The sequence below is a fragment of the Manis pentadactyla genome, chromosome 8 (assembly GCF_030020395.1).
Source record: "Manis pentadactyla isolate mManPen7 chromosome 8, mManPen7.hap1, whole genome shotgun sequence".
In the NCBI taxonomy this organism is placed as follows: domain Eukaryota; kingdom Metazoa; phylum Chordata; class Mammalia; order Pholidota; family Manidae; genus Manis; species Manis pentadactyla.
Window position 1 is genome coordinate 137,334,154 of NC_080026.1, and position 9,493 is coordinate 137,343,646.

Sequence of the window (9,493 nt, forward strand, 5' to 3'; positions counted from 1 at the left end):
TTTTTTTTTCCAGGACCGTCTTGGCTTTCCCCTACCTGCCCGCACCTGCAGTCGGGCCTGCCAGGCAGGCTTGAAATGGGGTCCAACAGAAACGCGGTAGCCAGGACCGACTTGGGAAGGAGGCGGCAGCCTGCGTGACGGGGAAGCCATCCCCCCAGGAGGCCACAGGGGGGAGCTGTGGCTCTGCTCAGGGCGGCCAGCGCCGCTGGGGGGGAGGAGACGGCGGAAAATATACTGTAGCAAAGCGACGGTGGAAGGGGAAAGGTAGATTTTATAAGTTCCTGAATTTTATGACTATGCTGCAACAGTGGAATGTCCACTCAATCTGTTGCGAAGTTAGCACAGAAAACATGCACTGGGCATATTAAGTACAGGATGAAATGCTGTAGTGAATATTTATTAGCAAAAATATAGGTTCTCAAAAACAGAAATAAAACAGGGTAATAGATGAAGGGAAGAATAGATTTAACACTGAAATAAATATCAAAGGTGCAAAGAAAAGGCAAAATATAGTGTTCAAACAAAGCTGTGAATTGGGTCCAGATTTAATGCCCCCCTAGGGAAGAAAAGGTTGGACAGACTTGGAATTGAGATACCACTTTTAGTACACAGCCCCTGTAATGCTGTCAGCTTTATTTCCTTTGACAAATGTGAAATAAAATTTGTCAAAGTTAGGGCTTGGAAAGTTGGCTATTGAAAATTCAATTGGTAATAACTAGTATAGCCTAGCACTCGGGAGATTTTTAAAGGAGCGGGATGTTTAAGACGCTGGGTGGTGAGGGGAACGGTCTTACATACTGTATTTCACTTTTTAAAAATTTAGCAGTTGACTTAGGCAACTAGATTTCTGGGTTTCCTATTAGCTGGGTTCACCATTGAAAGACAGTCATTCAAAACCCGTGGCCACGATAGCTGCAATTACCTGATAAGTCTGAAAATTCTCTGCTCCCCATGCAGGGGAAGGTACCCATTATCTCGCCGGTAGTCACACTTGGCCGGCGGTACATGCACCGTGACGACATTTCTTCATCAATACAATGTAAAAGTGCAGGGTGCGACTGTACCCCGAGTGCTACTCTAAGCCCACTCTCCCGGGCTCCTGAATTCGCTTCTCCCTGGACCATGAATTCGATTCTATGTTAATAGTGCAAGCGGAGATTTAGTGGGACCGTTTAATAACAGACTTAGCTGGTCCTCACAATTTGTCGCTCGGCGTCCTCAGCCTTCCCCGCGCTCGGCTCAGGGCAGATTTGCGGAGGTGGCTCTCCAAAGCCACATCTGTCCTGTGCTGCCCAGTGGCCCCACCCCTTACCTCTGCTGTGCGTGGGAACAAAGCCACATTTAAGGAAACAGAGCTCCTTTGCCTCCACATGCTTATCCGAGGACACTTGGCTGTCTTTGGATTGCTCTAATACACTCTAAATGCAACCAGGAAGGCAAAACAGTGGTTCACTACCCCACTTCTTTATGTGAAAGGAAACCAGTGTCTCCCAACAGCTCTCGTTTGCTTTAAAAGTGAGCGGCTTGGCGTTTTGTCTGGCTCTCCGAAGAGTCGCAGAGAGCACCGGAAATTTTCTTATGAGAACCCAGCAAACTGTTGGCTCGGGTGCTCCCCAGGACGTGATCACCTCACTTAGCAGCAGCCCCTTTATTTAAGGAGAACGCATAAAAGACCTCCAGAAATCACCTCTTAAGTCATTATGTCACGAAGGCAGCTTTCTGTCTTTTATGACATTGGGAGGGGGGGTGGATATTTAATTGAAGATTTTATTTTTAATTTTCACATTCTTACCATGTGGTCTTTACTTTATTTTTACATTTCCAGCCCATTTTCTCTCCAGCCCATCGCAGGAATTGGGCAGTCAGCAAGGGCCCGAGAGTGGTAGCATGTATCATTACATTCTCAAGATGGCATATTTACTGCGATTGCCAGCAGGGTCGCGCTTCTGTCCTAGTAAATGTAGTGGAGTATGAAAAAGGCAATTACATCTCACTGGGTGACCTTTTAACAGCCATGACTACCTCCTATCTATACATAATTATTATAGGTGATGATTTCCAAGTATTACAATCTCCTAGAGCCGCCTTTAATTCACATCACATTTAGGCACGTTTGTCACCAGTGCTAGAAATTTTAACCCCCGAAAACTAAAAAAACAGAAGAGAAAAGTGATAGCAATGGATGTCAAGCTCTCAAGTCATCCTAATAAAAACACAGCAAATAAGATGTCGCCCTGTTTGTATTCATTATCAGTTCTTACATGCTCCGACTCTTGCATTAAACATTAGACAGCCTCTGATGCCTGCTTAACAGTTTAATTCCCTCCTCAGTATTCAGGCTGTCATAATAAAATCAGTGAAGCAGGCAAAGTCGAATAAGAGCAAGAGGAGGCATTGAGCATGTAGCACAAGGCATTGTCATCTCTTACTATTCACTCTGCACTACTTACAGGAGCTGAATTCAGCATATGCTGTGGAGTGACACACAGACCAATCTCCCCCTCCACCACTCTGGCCAGCCTATCTTGCCGGTGCAGGGCGAGGGTGGCACGCGTGCAGAGGGCCGATAGCAGCCCCTTCAAAAGGAGCCGGCTTCTGAGCCACTGGAGCTGGCACAATAGAAGCCACTTCTGTCAACAAAGACCGCAGTCTAAAGAGCTAGATATCCCCACTATGGAAAGATTAACAGCGCTAAATCCGTTTAGGCCCTTTTTTACTTATTTACAGGCTGCTGATCTTGAAGGCTGAATCAGAACAAGAGATTAGCTCTATTAAATGCTGCCCATTTTTCTGAATTATGTTTTTGAAGACTTGGACAATATGAATAAGGACTCATATTAACCACTGTATGGAAGGCACACACTTCATTGCGATGACAAAGCCTTTGGAAAACTACTTGTCACTTGCAGTGATCCATTGCAAATACAGTTTAATATATAATTTATATCTACCAGCTGGTGAGAGCAGAAAGAGAGCAATCCCACTCTATTTCTCTTTTAAAAGAGAGAGAGAAAGAGAAGAGAGAGAGAGAGGGAGAAAGGCTGGCAATTTAGGATGTCACTAACGATAGTAAAATAGCTCAGCAAACAGTTCAATAAATGGTTCAATACTTGTGATACTATCCAAACAAAGACTCGAAGCCATTAATTTTAAAAAGTTCTGTGAATCTTCTTTGAACAGTAAATATTTAATCACTGCAATATGTAAGCTGCCCTCTCATATTTTATCTCCTAACCAGAACTGTGCAGTGAACCTGCCCTTTAATAATTTTGACCAGAGCCATATTTTGCCGTTTTTCTCCCGCCACCAAATTAAGGAGTGTGTCCAACCCCACATGTGCTGTTTGCCACCTAATGTGTACCTCTTGGTGCCTGAACACAGCATGGAAGGATTCGCTCCCTAAGTATGAGAACTAAATAATGCCTGGACCCCAGTTAAAAAAAAAAATGCTCACATATATGCATATGTCTAAAATTATATATGTTCAATGAATATACTAGATCTTTTTAAAGAAACAATGTAACAGAGAAAGCAAAGCTTCTTAGGAAAGACTTTCAGAGTTGAAAAGAACCTGAAATCTCTGCCTCAAAGCTGTGGGTGCCTGTGCCTTTCTTGTAAAGGCGCACCCGCTAGTTAGGACAGTCATCTTTAGCCATACTTAATAATTGATGAGGAGACTTGCAGATCTCAAAAGCTTATGCAACCGAACAACTAATATTTATTTATTTTATTATGTATTTTCTTTTAATTCAGGAAATATCCACCGAGATTACAATTCTAATTTGCAGAGAATCCTGTTGGCAGAAGAGACAAACAATTAGCAATCCACCTTCAGAACAGACGATGGGTAATGGGCAGCTTCAGATGTGGCCAGAAACTGCTGGAGCCCTCCCTCCCTCCACACCCGAGCCGGCTGGGAGTGAAGATGAAAACAGGTTCAGGAGGTGGACCTGATGCACAGAGCCAGTCACAGCCACCCCCGTCAGGTTGCATATGCCCATCAGGATGTGGCTGGCATGAAATGTGCTGTGATTGGTGGCACCCTGCATAAGTTTCTCAAAAGTAGACTCTACTCTCAGTGAAGTGTTGTCCCAGCCACCGCCACCAATGCAGATTCTCCACACACACAGCTAATTAAAATGCACTGAGAAATTGGGGGGTACTCCCAGGGCATTTCTTCAGGAGCTGTTCTGGCTGGCCTTTACACCACACACAGCGAACAGAATGCGTGCTTCAGAAAGCGCAAGCGGCCAGAGAGGTCCCCTTGCCCACCCCTTTGGTTAGATGGGAGAACAAGGGGCGGGGATGGAAAAGGACTTACCCCAAACCACAGGCTAGCAGACAATGGGGACCCACCTAGGGCTTGGGAGTCTAAATTCTGACCTTTCTCTGCTCCATCAAAATGACAGATGTTTAATTTCATTTGTATTTCCTATATGCAAAGGGGAGGACAAAGGCAATGAGACACGGTTATTCTCCAAAAAGCTCCTGGCCTCCAAGGCTGAGCCGTAGGAAGAGCCTACAGCCACTCCTCAGGTCCCAAGGGCCAGAGCCCTGGGAGGGGGAAGCTAGCCCCAGCTGAGGGGACTGGGAGGCTGCCTGGAAGGCCGGCTCAAGGTCATTCCACTTCTGGCAGGAAGAGCCTGCCTTCTGTAGGCAAAGTCTTGGGTGTGATTCTGGCAGCCTTTCCCATAAACAGAGCATTCTTCTCCCTCCCTCTCTTGGTCTCTCCCTATGAGCCAACGGACAAGGCAGAGACATGAAGCCTACTTCGGCGCTCCCGAGAGCTCAGAGTGGTGGCATCTCTGCAGCAGACAGGACTGTGCCTCAGGTCCCACCTACACCCCTTTCTTCACACTAGTTCCTACAAAGAAAGATGTCAGCCTGTTTAAAGGACGAGACAAATGAGCCCCTAAGCCACTTAATGAAGACGGTAGGAGGTGGACTATGCAACCCCTGACCCCAAGCATACAGTTCTTACCACTAGGCCACATGGACGCACTCTTAAGAAACTCCAATCGGACACAAAATGTCCCAGAAGCACACACCAGCCCCGTGCAATGCGAAGTCGCCACGACACAAAAGCACAAGACGCCTGCATACATGGAGCTCGCAGTTTGCCTGGGAGGTGCGTGAGCTGGAGGTTAACTAGCAATATTTTATTTCTATTGTGTGCATATTGTATGAATATCACATTTACATAATAACATGTTTTATATTAGTTTTTATTAATATAATGTATATTTTTATGATACAAAATCAGTGTAATTTTATGTGTGTGTGTGTGTGTATATATAGAGAGAGAGGGAAATGAAGAGAGGAAGGAGAGAGTAGAGTATGAACACGGAATAGGCAGCTGGCAGCAGTAGCCGTTCACAATGAGTGGGGCACGCCCACGGGACTGTGCATCTATGTCCCCCAGTGGGCACCGGGAAGCACCCCGGTCTGACTAGATGGAGTGAGAAGGAAGTGAACAGTCTTCCGTCTTCTTGGGGAAGACTTCTGGGGAACTCCGAGATGGAGGCGAGCAGACAAGTCACCGCTCACCTTCCCTGCCCGTGAAAACCCTGGGTCTGCTGTGGGTCTCAGTCAAGACCCGCCCTGCCCGACCTCTCCAGTCCTCCCCCACTTTGCTGTTGCTCTGAGCTCTGAACCGTTGGCGCTGTCCCTGCCTGCTTCAGCTCCGCACTGCATGGCGTGGGTCCGCTAGTGAGCATGTGCGTGAGCGTCTTCCCATCCGGTGTGTACTCAGCGAGTGTGTGTGCGTGTCTTCCTGTTCCTTCTCTCTCCATGGGGTGTGTGCAGGCAGACAGTCACTCCTCATCCTGGCAGTGATGTGCATGTCCTAGTCTCCAGGCAAGAGTCTGGCTGGGAGGCTGAAGGCGGCACTTACTGCCAAATGACTTAGTGGCTGCCACGATCACTTTCCTTGTCCGTAAAATGGGTGGGAAATAGCACTTCCTCCCAGGGATGTTGCAAGATGGTACAAAGTGCTCAGCTCACTGCCCAGTGCACGGTAAGTGCCCAGTCAGTGAGATCCAGAGGGAACCTCTGGTAGCAGGCGCAGAAACAGCAACAGCTGTGTGGCTTGTCCCAGCTCATCCCCAGTGTCTGGCTGTAGAATGGGTACAACAATATGGCTTCTGCATGAGTTTCATGCGGATCAGAATAATGCATGTAAAGAGGCTGGCATATAGTAGATGTTCAACTTGTTTTGTCAATGAGCAACAGCTCTATATATTTATATCCCCAGAGTGCCTTGGCCAATGTAATAGGTGCCCCCACAAACCCCTCATTTATTGAGAAGAGAACCCCTTGTAATAATAACTAGTATTCATGTGCATATAAACTAACTCCACTCGCACATATAAAGAGAAAGAAAAACAAAATCCGGAGCTCCCCTTTTGGCAAAGGAACATCCAATCAGCAAGCATGGGGCTGCAGAGCTCTGCAGGCCAAGTCCTGGGGTCCTCAATTGCACATCTGTGGATATGCTTCTGTCAGAAGGACTATTCAATCTGCCTCGCCTCATTTTTTAAAAGTTTGCAGGTTTTTAGGCTCCAAAAGCATCATTACATTGAGAATGGAATTTTGCCTCCTCCACCATCTATGTAATAAAACCTTCAAGTCTGAGAAAAAGTCAGGAAAGTTCAAGTGTCAACCAGGTTAACATTAAAATTGTTAGAAAACAGGAACCGTAATTTGGGGATTGGAAAAGAGGTAGAATTCATGTTATAAGTGCAAGTGATCTGGAAATAGATGTTTATCTTGGCCATTTTCAGGGAAGTGACATCATATTGTGTGTCCACTGGGATATTAGTCCTACATTTTTCAATCCAGATTTTGGCACTAAAGTTGGCAAAATTAGACCATTTTGTTAAACTGATCTTCAAGGCGTACACCTCCCCAGCCCATTACAACACACCTATGACACGACTCGAGAACAATGGGTGAAAAATGGGCTATAAAACAGGAATGGCCTGCTTCATGTAAAGTGGATTTTATAGCACAGGTGTACCTGCGTTTATAGATACTGTGAAGCAGCAAGATCGTGCTGCTATAAAGCATAACATTTGTTTAAAAACAGGGAAAGAGTAAAAGAAAAACATATCCACCTATTAATTTAAAAAATGCAATCACAGAAATTCTTAAGGCAATAGGACACTTTATAAAAACATTTGCCATTTTATATTTGACGTTTTATGCATTTTGTTGGGAGCTTCGACAGGTATGTGAAACATAACTGCAATTTGAGAGGAAGAAAAGAAAAGGGGAAAAAAAGCTTTGTTGAGCTGGGAGAGCAGTTTCCGTGCCCCACTCCAGAAAAACCAGATATGTAAGCGCCTGGAACCTGGAAACATGGTGGAAATGGCACGGTGGTGATGGGCTTAGAGGTGGAGGGAGGGCTGCCCATTTGGGGTATGAACGGGAAAAGTTCTGAATAGGAAGTCCTGCAGGAGTTTTTATTGCCGATTTCCTTTCGGGAAGATGGCATTGTTTCTGCCTACAATGACTAGGGAAGGGTGTAAGTTAGCTGGGGCTGACAGCATCCTTCAAAGCTCCCGCAGGCTGCAGGAGCACGCCGTTCCATGTTTCTGTTCTTTGCCAGGCAGGTCTGGGCTATTTATAAGTAGGATCGTGCTGGCACTGAAGTTTCGCTCCCCAAGAAAGGGATCTTGGCGTGGTGTTTTGATTAAGAAAACATTCTAACACAATGTAAGGGGGTATCTCCCTGCCTGCAGCACTCTATGTTTAAAAGTCGAATTCTTTCTCCTCCCATCGACAACAGCTCCAAAAATACCCCTCTGGGCCATCAGGCCAGTGCACACCCCACCTGCCTGGCACGCCAGGAAGGGGCAGCTTTGAACAGCTTCCTCTCCTTCTCCTCGACACATTCTTTACCAAAACCTGTTCTTCAGTGTCAGTGGACTTGGACACAATAGAATTCCATCCATGGGTTAAAGCAGCATGCATTTACAGCGAGAATAAACCAAATGTTTAAAAAACCCATTATGGGTTCCATTTCAATCTCTGCTCCCAGTTCTTCCTCGGCACCAAATGCTGTCCTCATGCTTGGTGCAGATGTTGTCACAGCTGCCCGCTCGCAGAGCTGACGGTACACAGTGTGGGCTCCACCACGCAGGGTCCCAGGAGAGTGACCCAAGGAGACATAAAGCAAGGATGACTGAACTGCTGCCAGGGGGAGACCCTCTAAGATGCAAATCTGAGCACAGCACTATGGTGCCCATAGCCCGGCCATGGCTCCCTATTGCTGCTTTCCAGGAAAACATCCAAAATCCTTAACCTGGCATGGAGGGGCATGTTCACACAAGCTCTGCGTCACTGTCAAAGCTTGCCTCCCCCTGCCTTCCTCCTGCCACCGACAAGGTATGCTCCAGCCAGCCCTGCCAAGCAGCTTACAGAGGCCCCACAGCAAAGCACACTGTTTCAGGCTCCCCCCTTTAGACTTCTTGTCAGCCTGCCAAACTCCTCTTCATCCTTCAAAACCTTATGCAACTTCTCCCCCTCTGTGAATACTTCCCTGAGTCAACCACAGTCAAAATCAAACCTTTTGCACAACACCTGCCTGTAAACATCCTTCTGACATGTATTGCTTATTGCAGGGTCTTATCATAGTCCAGACGCATGTCTGCATGTCTGCCCCTGGGGAGCCCCCTGTCTGCTGGAGAGGTAAAGCTGGGGCTTCATTACATCTTTCATCTTCAGCACCTGGCACAATGTCAGACACAGGCAGATGTGGAAAGAAGAGAAGGATGGAGGGAAGACGGGGGTGGAAGGAAGGTTTAGATGGGGAGAAGGAAGTGACCCCCACCGGTACCACCTCTGTTTCAGATCAGAACCACAAAGCTGCCTTCGGAGCTGCTGAATGAGGTCCACGTGGGTTTTACTTCTCCTGGCCTGAAAGCCAAGCTTCATGCTGAACAAACCAGTCATCACTTAAGCACATGCAAGTGCTTTCTACTCCATGAAATGCACCATCACTAGGCACCTGCTGGGTGCCAAGAACCCAAAAAGTCTTAGCTTTTTCAGAAAAGAAAGCAGAAGAGAAGAGGGATCCAGCCTCTCACTCTAGCAAACACTACTGTCCTTCTCTTGGGTATTTAACTGGGGGCCTCTTGTTGATGTTATTAATGTGACATGACACCTCACATTACATGCCCCCAGAATGACTGCCTGGGGCCCCTCCACCATTCATGTATCATGTCCTGTGTAAGTTGCCCTCCCTCTAACCAGACAGCCCGGGATTTGCAGTAGACTATGGCAACAGTAAAGGCATTATACAAATAGCCCAAACATGGGAAGAGGTCATAGAAAATGTCAAAACTTGTTTTGTGTTTCAAAAAAAAGGCACAGTTACGTATATGGTTAGATTAAGGCATCGCGCTTGGCCGATGTCAGTCCGCCGTAAAAGCGCTGCTACCACACTTTCAATCTAACAGAGATTTTGCTCATCTGGTCCTTTTGCCTCCAG